This window comes from Rhincodon typus, chromosome 47, assembly GCF_021869965.1.
Source record: "Rhincodon typus isolate 14 chromosome 47, sRhiTyp1.1, whole genome shotgun sequence".
NCBI classification, from domain to species: Eukaryota; Metazoa; Chordata; class Chondrichthyes; order Orectolobiformes; family Rhincodontidae; genus Rhincodon; species Rhincodon typus.
In genome coordinates this window covers 803991-821538 of record NC_063378.1, presented here as the reverse complement: position 1 = coordinate 821538, position 17548 = coordinate 803991, and the positions used below count along the sequence as shown (strand labels likewise).

The 17548-nt window shown below is 42.8% G+C and overlaps 1 long non-coding RNA gene across 2 annotated transcripts in view; it reads right to left on the bottom strand.

The window, feature by feature from the left end:
- Positions 1–1239: 1239 nt before the first annotated feature.
- LOC125487945 overlaps positions 1240–17548 on the bottom strand; it is a 28695-nt gene continuing 12386 nt past the window's right edge. For both annotated transcript variants that reach the window (XR_007266163.1, XR_007266162.1), the window contains exons 2-3: positions 10416–10471; positions 1240–2353 (exon numbers count right to left, since the gene is read on the bottom strand). This is a non-coding gene — a long non-coding RNA (uncharacterized LOC125487945). The remainder of the gene's footprint in view (positions 2354–10415; positions 10472–17548) is intronic.

Sequence of the window (17548 nt, the reverse complement as noted above, 5' to 3'; positions counted from 1 at the left end):
ACCCATCTAAACCCATTTTAAGACTTGCTGGGATTTTGGAATTCTTCCAAATTCAAACCTGTGTTCATTAACCTCAGCAATTAAAACTAATGATCCCACAGCATTTCCTTTTGCTTACAAATATGATGAAGGTCTGGCTGTATCTTCCTAGTAGTCCTGGCATGACAGATTACAGTTTTCGTTTAATTCAGTTAATGTGGCAGTCAGTCACTGAAATAGAGTCATGCGAGGCTGCAAGGATTCTTTAGCAAAGAAAAAGCAGACATTTATTACGCACAAGACAAAAACAGAGAAACAAAACTGTTGAGAAACAGAAGATCATTTGAACAAATGTTTAAACACAGTAAGACAATGTTTCCAACCTAATTCTGTACAGCACCATAATAAGACCATAAGAAATAGAAACAGGAGTAGACCAATCAGCTCCTCGAGCCTGCTCTGCCAGTCAATAGGATAATAGCTGATCCAACACTCTTCACTTTCCTGAATTTCCCCATAATTCTTGATCAAGAACCTATCTATCTTAGCCTTCCATATACCCAAGGACTTAAGTTATATGGAGAGGCTGGATAGGCTGGGACTTTGTTCCCTGGAGCATCAGAGGCAGAGAGGTGACCTCATAGAGGTTCATAAAATCATGAGGGGCATAGATAAGGTGAATAGCCTAGGTTTTTTTTCCCAAAGGTAGGGGAGTCCAAGTGAGAGAGATAGGTTTAAGGTAAGAGGGGAAAGATTTAAAAGGGATCTGAGGGGCAATGTTTTCACACAGAAAGTGGGGGGTGTATGGAATAAGCTACCAGAGGAAATGGTAGAGGTAGGTACAATTACAACATTGAAAAGGCATTTGGACAGGGACATGAGTAGGAGAGGTTTTGAGGGATATGGGCCAAAGACAGGCAAATGGGATTAGTTCAGTTTAGGATACCTGGTTGGCATGGATGTGTTGGACCAAAGGGTCTGTTTCCGTGCTGTATGACTATGACTCTGTGGCAATGAATTCCAAACACCTACAACACTGAGTAAAGAAATTCCTCCTCATCTCTGTTTTAAATTGGCGGCCCTATATTCTGAAACTATGCCCTCTGGCCCGAAACTCTTCCATGAGGGGAAACAATCTTCTCAGTATTTACCCTTTCAAGCCCCTTAAGAATCCAGTAAGTTTCAATGACATCACCTCTCATTCTTCGATACTCCAGTGCCAACTGTTTAGCCTTTGCTCATAAGACAATCCCTCCATACCAGGTCACCCTAAAGAACATTCTCTGAACTGCCTCCAATAAAATGATCATCTTCCTTCAATAAGGGGACCAAAACTGCTCCCAGTCCCCAAGACAAAGTTTCACCAGCACCTGGTACTGTTGCAGTAAGACTTCCTTATTCTTATACACCAACCTCCTTGAAATAAGGACCAATGCATTCCATTGGCCATCCTGATTACCTGCTGCACCAACGTGCTAAGCATCAATTTACACAGATTGAAGTCCAAAGAAATTACACCTAAATATCAAACGTGTAAGTTATATCTGAATTGATTTGGCCCAGATATTTCCTGTGAACTATAGAAGTTTCTTTCATGAATTCTCTCAAATTTCAGATCTTAAACATTTTCTGTTTCTACTGAGGTGACTGCTTTTCACCGAATTGTTCTGATCTCTCTGTAGCAGAGAAACTAAACTTGAGTCTGACCCCGGTCAGATCTCCTCCAAATTGAATAAAAAAAACTTTCAATCTCTGGATTTTTCAACTAAAATCAATCCTTGATTATTCTGAACTGAAAGCAAGGCAATGTTCTTCAATGTTTACCTACCTGTTGTAAATCAATAGTATCTGAACAATTTCCCATTTACTCCACACAGGACTCCACAGCTGCTTGGTGCTCCCTGCCCACACTAGAATCTGGTGAACGGCCTCCCCCCAGCATGAATTCGCTGGTGTATCAGCAGTTTGGAGGAATTAGTGAATCCCTTCCCACAAGTAGAGCGGGAGAATGGTCTCTCCCCAGTGTCTCAGCAGGTGGGATTTCTGAGCGAAGCCCTTGCCACACTTTCCTCAGTGTGACTGCACCAATGAGTTTCCAGTTCAGTTGTGGATGTTAATCCCTTCCCACAGATCCCACATTTCCATGGTTTCTCCTTGTGACTCCAGTTGTGTTTCGAGAGGTCAGATGATCGGTTGAATGCTTGTGCACACACACAAAACGTGTACAGTTTATCACCGCTGTCAACGGTGCTTTCTCCTTCCATGTTCAAAAATCTAGTGAGATTCAGGTTACAATGAAGTGGGCAATTCTGTGAAATCCCGATGTAATGTTTGGTTGCAGTTTCCCAACTGTGAATCCTCTCCTTTCAATATCCTGTGGAATTGATATAGAACAAAAATAATGTAAGTGAAAGTCTCCCCATAAAAATACAAAGTCATGTCCCAAGATAACACAGTGTGGAGCTGGAGGAACACGGCAGGCTAGGCAGCATCAGAAAAGCAGGAAAGCAGGAATCATCAGAAACACAACATTTCTGAAGAAGGGTCCCGACCCGAAATGTCAGCTTTCCTGCTCCTCTGATGCTGCCTAACCTGCTGTGTTCCTCCAGCTCCACACTGTGTTATCTCTGACTCCAGTATTGGCAGTTCTTACTATCTCTGAGTAAGTCATGCCTCAATGTCTCCTCGTATGGTTCAGTGCGAAATGTACGAACAGAACGGCCAACATATGAACTATAGGCCAGTCCTGCCTGCTCCATCGTTCAACAAGATCATGGCCAAGCTGTTCATGTTCTGAATTCCCATCAACACCAAATAACTTGCTGAATAAGAATCTATCCACCGCCACCTTAAAAATGTTCAATGACCCAGTCTTCACCGCTTTCTGAGGCAGAGAGCTCCAAAGTCGCATTGTTTTCAGGAAAAAACAGTCTTCCTCCCCATTCTGAACTTACCCATAAGAGGAAATATTCACCTTGTCAAAACCCATTCAGGATATTAAACACATCAGCCAAGGCACCCCTCCCTCTTCTACCCGCATATGATTACAAGACCAGTCTGTCCAAAATATCATCAGACAACACGCTCATTCAAATATCAGTCTAGTAAACCTCCACTAAACTTACTCCACTGAATTTCCGTCCTTCCTTCAATAAGGATGGGGAGGTGATGGCCTAGTGGTATTATCGCTGGACTGTTAATTCAGAGACCGAGATAACATTCTGGGGATCCAGGTTCGAATCCTGCCATGGCAGATGGTGGAATTTGAATTCAATAAAATACCTGGAATTAAGAATCTAATGATGACCATGAACCCATTGTTGATTGTCGGAAAAACCCATCTGGTTCACTAATGTCCTTTAGGGAAGGAAACTGCTATCCTTACCTGGTCTGGCCTACATGTGACTCCAGACCCACAGCAATGTGGTTGACACTGAACTGCCCTCTGGGCAATTGGGGACAGGCAATAAATGCTGCCTGGTCAGCGACACCCTCATCCTGTTAATGAATAAAAAGAAAAAAGGAAACCAAACTGCACACAGTAGTTGAATTGTGGTTTCACTAATGTCCTACACAACTGAATCATAAACTCCTTACTTTTCTGTTAAAGGATAACATTCTATGACCCTTCTTCACTTGCTGTACCTACATATTATTGTTGTGTGTATCAGGCACCAGATCCCCGGCGATCTCTCTGCAAGTATGGAATTCTGTACTTGTGCTCTGGACTGTTTTCTGGAGTGAACAACTTCATATTTTACTGGATCATAATTCACCTGAGAAGTTCATTCAAAAAGGCTGCAGACTGATGCAGGTAAATTTTAAGTTTGCTTCACAACAACACTTCCTGCCTGTCATTATAAAATGTAGCCACCATGACTTCATTCTCCTCATCTAAGTCATGGATATAAACTGTAAAACATGGGCTCAGCAAAACCCTGCGAGTCCCCACTCGTCACATTTTGACAATCTAAAAGAGACCCATTTATGAATACAGAGATAGTAGGAACTGCCGATGCTGGAGAATCTGAGATAACAAGGTGTAGAGCTCGATGAACACAGCAGGCCAAGCAGCATCAGAGGAGCAGGAAAACTGATGTTTCGGGTCTGGACCCTTCTTCATTTCTGACATTTTTTTTTGTATATACATTGTGTGGACAGTGTTTATTTAGCAACTTGACCCTCCCTAGAGTCCAGCTTCCTTTGAGAACTTCACATTGGAAACTGCTGGGCCCAGCTGGGCTTGAAAGGCCTCAGGGTAAACTCAGCAGCTTCTCCTCCATCTCCACTCCACTGATACCACGAAGACTTTCAAAAAGGAATTTGAGATGCCCCTGAAGACAAAATGAAAGGCCAAGTGAGAGGAATCGCTGATTTGCTTTTGGAGAAAGCCAGCACAGGCCCAATGGACCGAATAGCCTCCTTCTCTATAGCAATCACTCAGCGATTTTGTAATTAACATGAACCTACAGTGGAGACCAACTCTATGACCAACACCTATCCTGATGCAATTGGACTTTTAATTCATCCATCAGTGTTTCTCGACTTGGTTCTGTGAGCAATACCTGGATCAAAAGAGCAGCAAAATACTGCACCTGCTGCAAATCTGAAATAAAGAGAAAATGCCAGAAAGTCTCAACAGGTCAGGCAGTAGCTGAGGAGAGAGTCAATAAGTGTGGAGCTGGAAAAGCACAGCCGGCCAGACAGCATCCGAGGAGCAGGAAAATCAATGTTTCAGGTTGAAATCCTTCATCAGGACTGGGGAGAGTGAGGGGAGCCCAGAAATAAATAGAGGAAAGGAGGTGGGGCTGGGGCTGGGGCTGGGGCTGGGTAGGAGGTTATTGTGTTTAGTCAGTGGGAAGAGTGGAGCGGACAGGTAAGTCAGAAGATGGACAGGTTGGGGGAGGAGAGATTTTGAAGCTGATGAAGTCAATATTCAGGCTATCGATTCTGCATTTGGTCTCCCCAACATAGAAGAGACCCAACAGCAACGGATACAGTAGTTAAGGTTAGATGAAATGCAGGTGAATCTCTGCTGGATTTGGAAGGATTGTTTGGGGCCTCGGACAGAAGTGAGAGGGGAGGTGTAGGGGCAGGTGTTGCACCTCCTGCAGTTGCAGGGAAATGTACCGGGTGTGGTGGAGGGGTTGGTGGGGAGTGTGGAGATGACGAGGGAGTTGCAGAGTGAACGGTCCCTGTGGGAAACAGAAAGGGGTGGGGAGGGAAATATCATTTTGGTGGTGGAGTCTGATTGTAGGTGGCAGAAATGTCGGAGGATAGTGCATTGTATTCGGAAGTTGGTGGAGTGGTATGTGAGGACCAAGGGAACTCTATCCTTATTATCGTTGAGGGCAGAAGCACAGGAAATTGTTTTTAAATTACATTCATGGGACGAGAGCGTCACTGACCAGGCAGCATTTATTGCCCATCCCTAATTGCCCAGAGGGCAGTTCAGAGTCAACCATATTGCTGTGGGTCTGGAGTCACATGTAGGTCAGAGCAGGCAAGGATGGCAGTTTCCTTCCCTAAAGGACATTGGGTGAAACAGATGGGCTTTTCCTGACAATCTACAATGGTCTCACACTCATCAGTAGATTCTTAATTCCAGATTGTGGATGTTGGACTGAGGTGGACAAAGTCAGAAGTTACACAACACCAGGTCATAGTCTAACAGGTTTATTTGAAATCACAAAGCTTTCAGAGTATAGCCCCTTCATCAGTGAATTAAGACAGAACAGCACTACCTTAATTAGTTTGAACATTTTTGGATTACTTAGTACTTTGGTTAGACCCTCAGCATGCAAATCATAGCTATCATGTTATTCCAGCCATTCAGTTTGTCTCCAGCACCTTATTTTTAATTTTTTTGTAATTATGTCTCTGCCTCATTTAATCAGATTATAGATCATCCCTTTGCTTGTTATTCAGCTGTTGACACTTTAGTCACACCATCTTCTTGGTTACCTGCAGAAACTTATTATTCAACACATTCTCTCACACCAGTTGTATGATCCTTCAATCTCTCTGCCTATAAATTCTGTGTCCAAGTACTCTTCTCTCTAACTTCACCTGACAAAGAGGCTGCACTCTGAATGCTCGTGATATCAAATAAATCTGTTGGACTATAACCTGGTGTCGTGTGACTTCTAAGTAAATCCAGATTATTATTGAATGTGGCGGGTGTGCAGTATAAATTACAAGGAATAAAAATGGTTCAGAACTTGAGAGTCAATACAACGTCAGAATCAGAAGAAAAATGGAATGATTAATGCAGATGGAAAACAACTGCAGACAATTCAATGAGGTGTGTAAAAAGAACAACATGGTGATTAGATTACAGGATTTCAACCCCCCCCAGCATTAATTGAGGTAGTCGTAGTACAAAGGGGTTAGAGGGGACAGATGTATTGAAATGTAATCAGCAGTGTTTTATATATTAACATGTAGTCAGTCCAACAAGTGTCAAAGCAGTGCTGGATTTAATTCACAGAATCTCTAGTGCATAAAGAGGCAATTTGGTCCATCAAGTTTGCACTAACCCTCCAATGAGCATCTCGCCCAAACCCAGCCTCCCACACGAACCCCATAATCCCACATTTACCCTGGTTAATCCACCTGGCCTGCACATCCTTGGATACTATGGGAAATTTAGCAATGCCAATAACCTGCACATCTTTGGACTATGGGACGAAACTGGAGCACCCGGAAGGAACCCATGCAGACACCGGAAGAATGTGCAACCTGCACACAGTCTGCCCAAGGCTAGAATTGAACCTGGGTCCCTGGTGCTGCAAGGCAGCAGTGCTAACCATTGAGCCTCCATGCCGCTCCAAATTCTGGGAAACAAAGCTGGATAGGTGCCCACAGTGTCAGCAGGAGAACAATTTTCGTGACAGTGATGACATCATCATACATCATACATGATATAGAAAAGAAAATAGATTGTCTGTGAAAAAGGGCTATAGATAGGGGAAATAAAGCAGGATTACCTTAAGATAGATACATATGGGTAAATGTACAGCAGAAATTAGTCCAACATGTTCTCCTTAGGGTGAAATGTAGAAGAATTTAAGAACTATTTTGATGTACCCTTGAGACACTAAGGCATACATGGCTATGAGCCAAGTGCTGGAAAATTACAATAGGTACATAGTTGTTTTTGACCAGCACAGACTCAATGGGCCAAAGGACCTTTCTTTATGCTGTAGAGGTCTAAACCTCTGTGACTCTATAACAAGCCCAGAGAACCCTGGATGTCTAGGAGTATTCTGTACTAAATAAGATGGAAAAGAAAAGCTTTTAAGATGTACAAAGGGAGCAAAGCGATGGAGGCCCTAGTGGAGAATAAAAAGTGTAAGCAGGAAAGCAAGAAAGAAATTAGGAGAGTAAAAAGGGGTGTGATAAAACACTGGCAGGGAGAACCCCAAGCTATTCTACAAGGAACACCCTGTCCATGCCTCTCATAATCTTGTACATCTCTATCAGGCTATGCCTCAACGCTCTCTGCTCCAAAGAAAACAAGCCGAGCTTATCCAGCCTCTCCTCGTCGCTGAAATTATCCAAGCCAGGTAACATTCTGACGAATTTCCTTTGTAACCGCTCCAGTGAAATCACATTCTTCTTATAATGTGTTGAACAAAACTGCACACGGTACTCCAGCTGCAGCCTGTAAAAGTTCTGTACAGCTCCGACATGAGCTCCCTGTTCTTGTCACCTACGCAACCGTCCCTTATGCATTTTAAATTACATTAATTGATTCGTCCTACCACCTTCAGGGATCTGTGGACGAGCACCTGAGATCCATTTGTTTATTTGAGCTTCCTAACGTTCTTGCCATTCACTGAGTACGCCCTTGTCAGGTTCCTTCTTTTAAAGTGCATCACCTCACATTTATCAGGGTTAAATTCCATTTGCCACTGTTCTGCCTTCTAACTAAATAAAAACCGAGAGAACTGCGTTGGTGTAAATCAGGAACAAAAACAGAAGTTGCGGAAAAGCGCAACAGGTCTGGCAGCATCTGTAAAGAAAAAAAATCAGAGTTAACGTTCTGGGTCCGGTGACCCTTCCTCAGAACTGATCAGTTGTGAGGGAGGGTCACTGCATTCGAAACATTAACTCTGATTTTTTCTTCACAGATGCTGCCAGACCTGCTGAGCTTTCCCGGCAACTTCTGTTTTTGTTCCTGCCTTCTGACCAATCTGTTCATATCTTCCTGTAATCTAACACCTTTCTCCTCACTGTCAAACACCCAACTAATCTTTGTCTGATCCTGAAACGTAAAGATCATCTCTCAGTTCTTATCCAGATCGTGTATGAATATCACAAACAGCACTGATGCCCATGGTATGTCACTGCACACTGAGTTCCAGTGACACAAACAGCCTTCTCCCACTACCCTCTGTTTCCTGTCACTAAGCCAATTTTACATCCATCTTGGCAAGTTACCATGTATCCTTACATTTATATGGACACTTGCCTTTATCAGTCAAGGAGCAGATTATAAGAGCAGCCAAATTATGTTGAAGCTGTACAGAACTTTGCTCAGACCACAGCTACAGTGAATTTAACCCTGATGAATGTGAGGTGATGCACTTTAAAAGAAGGAACCTGACAAGGGCATACTCAGCGAATGGCAAGAACGTTAGGAAGCTCAAATAAACAAATGGATCTCAGGTGATCGTCCACAGATCCCTGAAGGTGGTAGGACGGGTCAATTAATGTAATTTAAAATGCATAACGGACGGTTGCACAGGTTGCACTGTGTGCCATTCCAGTCACTACAGGCAGAATGTGACTGTCTGCAGCTGACAGGACAATTGGTAGTGTTGTTGACAGTGAGGATGGTGGTCTCAGGATAGTCTGATATTCATCAGCTGGTAAATTGGGCAGACTAATGGCTAAGAGGTGATGCATTTTGGAGATCTAATGAGGGAAGGATCTCCACAATGAACAGAAGGTTCCTAGGGAGTTCTGCATTATCTGCCTGTAAAGCACATAAGACAACACTTTTACTGTACCTTGGGACATGTGACAGTAATAAATCAAAACAAATCAAATAAAATCAAGAAGGCCTTGGTGTACAAGTCCAGAGATCCCTGAAGCTGTCAGCATAGGTAGATAAGGTGGTGAAGCAGGCATATGGGCTGCTTGTCTTCATTTGCTGGGGCGCAGAATACAGGAGCAAGGAAGACTTGTTAGAACTTTATAAAACATTGGTTAGACAACATATAGATAGGAGATTCACGAGGATGCTGCCTGAGATGGAAAGTCTTGATTATTAGGAGAGGCTGGGTTGGGTTTCCCTGCAGCCAAGGAGACCGGGGGTCTGTGTCAAGTATACATAAATCTGAGAGTTGTGGACAGCCTAGATCATGAGAATCTTTTCCCCATAGCAGACAAGTCTAAGACCACAGGGCATAAATTTAAGGTAAGGAATAAGTGATTTACAGGAAATGTAAAGAAAACAAAATTCACCCAGAGAATGGTAGAACATGGACGGCACCGGCTGAAAGGGTGGTGAAGGCAGATTCTCTCACAACGTTTCAGAAGCATCTGGATGAACACTTAAAATGCCAGCGCATAGTAGTCTATGGACCAAATGCAGGTAAATGAGATTAGTGTAGTTTGGTATTTGGTGGTCGGTGGTCGGCACAGTCATGGTGGGCTGAAGGGCCTGTTTTTATGGGCCAAAGGCAGTTTTATGGAGTTAGGTACAGACCAGCACTGAGTGGTGGATCAGGCTTGAGGAACTGAATGGCCTACCTCTGTTCCGATAAGATGATGAGGGGCACGGACAGGATGGATAGAACACATCTGTTCCTTTTAATTGAAGCGTCAGTGGGGCATAATTTCAAGGTGAAAGACAGGAAATTCAGGGAATTCAATGAACTTTATTCTTTTCACTCAGATGGTGGTGGGTATTCAGAATGTATTACGTGGGAGGGTAATTGAAGCAGGCAACCTCACAACCTTTAAAAAAGTACTTGAATGAGCACTTGAAATGTCATAACTTTTAAGACTATGGATCAAGTGGGCTGGAAAGTGGGATTAATGTAGGTCAAGTAGTTTTGTTGGTGCAGATTCGATGGATCAAAGTGCCTCTGCAAAACGGTATAAGTCTACGACTCCATAATTTCTGATGGTAAGAGGTACTGAGGGAAGACGAAACTGGTAAGTCAACAGCGTATAGTTGGGTGACAGGCAATGACAGAAACCTCAGAGATTCAGCAAACAAACACCGAGATATTAAACAAATGAAGTGAGGCTATGGCAGAACTGATCAAGGAAGTCAGAGGTAAAACACAGCATTGGAGGATATGGATTCAGATCCACAGTAAAGGAATTCCAGCAGCCCCCAGAGACATGTATCCTCTCACAGATCACTGGCATGGTACCAAAAAGCTCAAAATTGTAGAAGAATGGTCAAAACTACTCACCATTCAAACAATTTCACTGTGTCTACAATTTGAAAATCTTCCGCTGAAGCCTGCACCTGTAAAAATATCAGAAACACTGAAGTCAGAAAAATCCCACATCTGATAAAATACCTGTGGAGCGGTTGATGTTATTATGCGATTGTCAGTGTGTGACGACATCACACTCACAAACACAGAGCGTCTGGGTCTATGCAAACCAGTGATCACGCACACATTATGAAGGATTGGAGGGTCCCTGGGAGGTTGGAAAAGGGTTTTATCAGAAGGTTTGAGAGATCAGGGATTTTAGTTGCAATATTACATTCAAGAAACTGATTGCACAAGGGGAACAAAAGACAGGTACGGGTAATAGAGGTCTACAAGCATAGAGAGGGGCCTTTTAGCCCGTCAAGGCTGTGCCACTCAGAAACAACCTATTCTCCCATTTTTCAGCACTGGCCCAGAATCTTTAGCACTGCACATGCACATCCAAATACTTCTTCAATATTATGACTGTTCCTGACCCAACTATCTTCATAAGGCAGCAAATTCCAGATTCCCACCACCCTCTAGATGAAAAGCATTTTCCTCACATCCCTCCCAAAACCTCTAGTCCTGACCTTTAAATCTATGCACCCTGGTCACTGATCCCTCCACCAAGGGGAGAAGTTTTTTTCCTGTCTACTCTATCTGTAGAAATATAGAAAATCAGAGCAGGAGGGAGCCATTTGACCCTTCAAGCCTCCTGTGCTAATCAGTATGATCATGGCTGATCATCCAACTCAAACAGCATGTTCTCGCTCCTTTCCCTGCACCCCAAGCCCACCCACCCATATTCTTTGATTCCTTCAGCCAAGCTCCTTCTTGAAATCACACAATGTTTGGGCCTTGACTGCTTTCTGTGGTAGCAAATTCAACAGGTTCACCACTCAGTGTGAAGAAATTCCTCCTTATCTTAGACCTAAATGGTTTACCCTTAGTCTGCGATCTCTGGGTCTGGACTCCCCAACATCGGGAACAACCTTCCTGCATCAACCTTTATCTTGTTCTGTTAGGATTTTACGTTTCTATGAGATCCCCCTCCCTCATTCTTCTGAGCTCCAGCAGATATAACCCTCACCAATTCAACCTCTCAGACATCAGTTCCATCATCCAGGAATCAGCCCGGTAAAGCTTCACAAGAATATCCTTCATCAAATAAGGAGACTAAAAGTCACATTTATCTACATTACATGGCTTGTCCAAATCACACTGAAGCATCTCTGCATCTTCCTCACAGCTTACCCTCCCACACAGCTTTGTGTCATTTGGAGATATTACATTTAGCGCCCCTCATTCAATACATTAATACATTTGGTGAAAGCAGGGGTCCTAGCACTCATTCCTGGCTGCAAGGGGATCAGGGCTGGGAACTAAATCTCCAAGGATATACACCCTATCAATAGGACAGGATGGGGTACCCTTTAAAACCAGCCAGGATCACAAAAAGAGCAATAACAGGGAGAAAATGAAATATGAGAGTAAACTAGCTAGTAAGGTAAAAGAAGATTGCAAGAGATTTTTAAGATATCTAAAAAAAAGAGAGAGAGGCAAGAGTGGACATTGGATGCTGGAGAATGAGGCTGCAGAATTAGTTGTGAGGGACAAAGAAATGGTCAACAAACTAGGTAGGTACTTTGCATCAGTTTCAGAGTGGAAGACCACAAGCAACATACCAGAACTTCAAGACAGTCAGGGGGCAGAAGTGGGTCTCATGGCCATCACTAAGGAGAAGGTGCTGGGGAAGTTGAAAAGTCTGAAGATGGATAAATCACACAGACTGAATAGACAACACCACAGAGTTTTGAAGGAGATAACTGAGTGGATTGTAGAAGCATTGGTGGTGATCTTTCAGGAATCACTGGAGGTCATGCCTGACAAATCTGTTAGAATTCTTTGAGGAGGTAGTGACCAAAGTGAACAAAGGAGAACCAGTGGACATAAGCTATTTGGATTTCTAAAAGGCTTTGACAAGGTGCTGCACAGGAGGCTGCTAATTAAGATAAAAACTCACGGTATTAGGGACAAGGTACTGGGACGGACAGAAGGATTGGCTGACTGCCAGAAGGCAGAGAGTAGGGTCACTTTCAAGATAGCAGCTGGTAACTAGTGGTATTCCACAGTGGTCAGTGCTGGGACCACAACTACTCACGTCACACATTAATGATCTGGAGGAAGGAACTCAGGACATTGCTGCTAAGATTACAGAAGACACAAAGATAGGTAGAGGGATAGGTAGTATTGAGGAAGCAGGCAGGCTGCAGAAGAACTGGGACAGGCTTGGAGAATGGGCAAATAAGTGGCAGATGGAATACAATGTGGCAAAGTGTGAGATTATACGTTTTAGTAGGAAGGTCAGAGAACTAGACTATTTTCTAAGCGAGAAATGGCTTTGAAAATCTGAAGCACAAGGTAACTTGTCAGTCCTGTTGAGGATTCTGTTAAGGTGAACATGCAGGTTCAGTTGGCGGTTAGGAGGGCAAAAGCAATGTTGGCATTCATTTCAAGAGGACTAGAACACAACAACAGAAATGTACTGCTGAAGCTAGGTATGGCTCTGGTCAGACCACATTTGAAATACTGTGAGCAGTTTTAGGCCCTAATTCGAAGGAAAGATGTGCTGGCATTGGAGGGGGTCCACAGGATGCTTACAAGAATGAACCTGGGGATGAAGGGCTTGTCATATGAGGAGCAGTTGAGGACTCTAGGTCTGTATTAGATGGAGTTTAAAAGAATGAGTCGGGATCTGACTGAAACTTAGAGAATACTGAGAGACCTGCATACAGTGGACTTGGAGAAGATGATTCCACTAGTAGGAGATACGAGAACCCAAGGGCACAGCTTCAGGGTGAAGGGATGACCCTTTAGAACTGAGATGAGGAGGAATTTCTTCAGCCAGAGGGTGTGAATCTGTGGAACTCATTGCAGCAGAGGGCTGTGGAGGCAAAGTCGGTGAGTGTATTTAAGATGCAGATAGATAGGTTCTTGATTAGTAAGAGGATCAGGGATTAAAAGGATATGGCAGGAGAATGGAATTGAGAAACATATAAGCCATGATTAAATGGCAGAACAGACTCAATGACACGAATCGCCTAATTCTGTTCCTGCATTTTATTGTCTTACGGTACCCCACTCCCATTCAGCTGAAGACTCGTTTGTTTCTACCTGCAAGTAGTCTTCTATCCATCTCAATAGACTACACCAACCCCAATCGCTTATTATATCTTCTGTTGGAATTTATCAAAAGCCTTGTCAAAGAAACTCTCCCTCATCGACTCTATTATTTAATTCCTTGAAGAATTCCAAGAGATTTGCTAAGTATGATTTCCCTTTTGTAAATCCATGCTGACTCTGTCCAACCCAGTCACTGTTTTCCAAGTGCTCTGTTATTAAATATTTTATAAAATATCAAAACACTACAGAAAAGTCAAAAGGGAATGAAACTGGACAGAGCACCAAGCATCAACCCAGGCAGCAGAACCAACAACGGCACACCTACCCTTATCTGTCCTATCAAGGCCTCCTTACTGGAAACTTGGAACGATGTCACAGTTCCTTTATTGTTGGTGGGTCAAAATCCTGGGAAATGTGTTGGTTTAATGGTATCAGTGCTGGACTATTAATTCAGAGATCCAGGGAATGTTCTGGGAATCCAGGTTCAAATTTGCCATGCCCCTCATAATTTGTATATCTCAATCATGCCCCTCTCAATCTCCTCTCCAAAGAGAACAATCCTAGTCTATCCAACCTTTTTTCAGAACTAAAACTCTCCAACTCAGACAACATTCTGGTAAATCTCCTCTGCCCTCTTTCCAGTGCAATCACATCCCTTCTATTATGTGGAATCCAGAACTGGTCTAGCTGTGGCCGGACCAACTGTATATGCAGTTCCAGAATAACCTCCCTGCTCCTAAACTCTATGCCTCAGCTAATAAAGAAATTGTCTCATATGCCTTTTAAGCACTTTATCTACCTGTCCTCTTACCTTAAGGGATGGGCGGACATGCACACCAAGGTCCCTCTGATCCTCAGCCCTACATTGTTCATCATGGATTCCAATGACTCATTTGCCCTGTCCAATTGCATCATCTCACACTTACCTGGATTGAATTCCAATTGCTGCTGATCAGCCCATCTGACCAGCCCGACTACACTCTCCTATAATCTCAGAACATAAGAACTAGGAGATGGAGCAATTCAGCCATTTCATAAAACTGTGGCTGGTATCATCCCACCTCACTTGCATTTTCCAGCCTGCTGCCCATAAACCTTCAACCCATTACTAATTACTATTTAAATTACATCATAAATTTACTCAATATCGCAGCATTCACTCTATTCTGGGAACGTGAATTCCACAGATTCAGAATCTTCTGAGAGAATTCATTTCTCCTCATCAGTGTTAAAATGTGCCAAACCTTATCCTAAAACTATAACCTCTTATTACAGATTGTCCCACATAACAAAACATCCTTTCTACTTTGTCAATTGTCTTCAGCATATCATATGACTCAGTTAGATAGTTTCTGAGGCTTAAAAGAATGAGAAGTATCGGTCTAAATTGCACAACGTCTCTTCATAAGAGAAGGCCTGTGAACTTATTGATCAAACCCCCAACATTCATTCTGAATCATTTATTCAAACCAGAAACAGGAAGGGCCACAACACTGATCCCTGTGGAGCCCCGAAAGGACACAGGCTTCCAGTCACAAAATCATGCTTCAAATATCACCATTTGCTCCTTACCACTCAGCCAATTCTGGATCTAATCAGCCAAATTTCCTTAGTTATTAAGGGCTCTTCACTTGCCTATCAGTCTTCTATGTGGGACTTTATCAAAAGTCTCTGTGAAGTCCAAGTGGACTATGTCGAATGCATTGTCCTCATCTACACACCTGGTTGCCTCTTCAAAAAAAATCCAGTTGGTCATACGTGACCTCTACTTAACAAAATCATGCTGACTGTTCTTGACCAATTCCTTCCTCTCCACATGTAGATTAATTCTCTCCCTCAGAAATACTTCTAATAGTTTCCTCACCACTGAGGTGAGACTGACTAGCCTGAAATTTCATAATTTATCTTTTGTTCCCTTCTTGAGTAACAATATCATATTAGCTGACTTCTCTCCTATGGTCAGAAAGCAATTACAAGTTATTGCCGGTGTCTGTGCTATTTCTGCTCTTGCCTCACTCAACAATCTGAGATACATTTCGTCTGGCCTTGGAGATTTCTGCTTTTATGCCTGCCAGACAAATCAGATCTCTCCTTCTATCTAATCTGTTTTAAATATATCACAGTCCTTCTTCCTGATTTCTAAATCTATGTCATCCCTGTCACTGGGAATACCAACATAAAGTATTTGTTTCAATCCCGACCTACATCCCCCGGCGCCACACACAGATTACCAGTTTGGTCCATAAAAAGACCCTCCTCTTTCCCTGGTTATCCTTTAATTATTTAGTTTTGTCAAATAACTTAGTACTTCCCTTTATTTTTCCTGTCATTATCTTTTTAAGCCTGTTTTTTACTCTAATTTGCTTTTTACATTTACCCCTACTCATTCTGTAGTTCTCTAGGGCTTCTGTTGTTTTGAACCTTCAGTACCTGCCAAATGCCTCAATTTTCTTTTCTTCATCCAATCTGTATTTCCAAGGTTCACAAGATTTGTTGATCCCACCCTTTGACTTTATTAGAACTCTCCCAACTTCCATCTTGAATGTACCCCACTGCTCTGACACACATTTACCAAAAAGTATTTGCTCCCAGTCCACTCTAGCCAAATCATATTTGATCTTCTTAAAATCCACCTTCTGCCAGTTTACAACTTTGATTCCATGCCCATTCTTGTCCTTTTCCATAACAATCTTGAATCTAACGGATTTACGATTGCAGTCTGTAAATTATTCCACCACTGACATTTCAACCACTTGCTTGGCTTCACTAAGTAAAATTAAGTCTAGTAGCACTTCTTCTCTTGTGGTTTTCTGCATAGTGGCTTAAAAAGCTATTCTGGATGTTTGCTAAGTATTCTGCATGTTTGCTAAGTATTCTGCTTCCTCTAAACCTTTCACACTATCACTACCCCAGTTAATATTGGGATTGATCTTCCTCTTCTGTTGCTACTGAGCCTCGTCAATAGAATCAGAGAAAATAGGAGCAGTAGACCATTCAGCTCTTTCAGACAGCTTCACCATTCAATATGATCATGGCCAATTATGCAAGTCAGTACCCTGTTCCTTTTGTCTCTTTGATCATTTTAGTTTGATATTTTGGCCTCAACTGCACCACTTTCTGGGTGAAGACATTTAAGCTCATCTTTATTCTAACTCTGCATTCTTAGACTGTGAACCTTGGCATGGACTCCCTGTTCATTACGAACATCCTTCCTGCGTGGTCCTGTTAGAATTTTATAGTATCTGTGAGATGACCCCTCATTCTTTTGAACCTCAGTAAAAAAAAAAGTCCTAAACAATCCAGTCAAACATCAAACATTAGCCCTGCCATGCCAGGAAAGAGCCTGGTAAACTTTCGCTTCACTCCATCCATAGACATCCTTCCTCAGGTTTTGGAGAAAACTGCACACAATACTCCAAGTATGATCTCACAGAGGCCCTATACAATTGCAAGATATTCCTGCTTCTGTATTCGAATCCTTTCACTGTGAAGGCCAACATACCATTTGCTTTCCTCACTGTACATGCCTGCTGGTATCCAAAACAACAAAACAGAAGTACAGCACAGGAAGAGGCCGCCAAGCCTATGCCAATCTTCATGCTCTAACTACATTAAAATAAACAAACCTTCTGACCTCATGGAGTCCGTATCTCTCCATTCCCTCCCTATTCATATAACCATCCAGCTGCCTCTTAAATGTCGCCAATGTGCCTGCTTCCAACACCTCTTCTGGCAGTGCATTCCAGGCTCCTACCACTCTCTGCACGAAAAGCTTCCCTCGCACATCTCCCTTAAACTTTCCCCCTCTCACCTTGAACCTGTGCCCCATGTAATTGAAACTTCAAACCCGGAAAAAAGCCTCTGACTAACCACGCTATCTATGCATCTGATAATTTTGTAGGCCTCTATCAGGTCTCCTTTCAGCCACCGTCTTTGCAGTG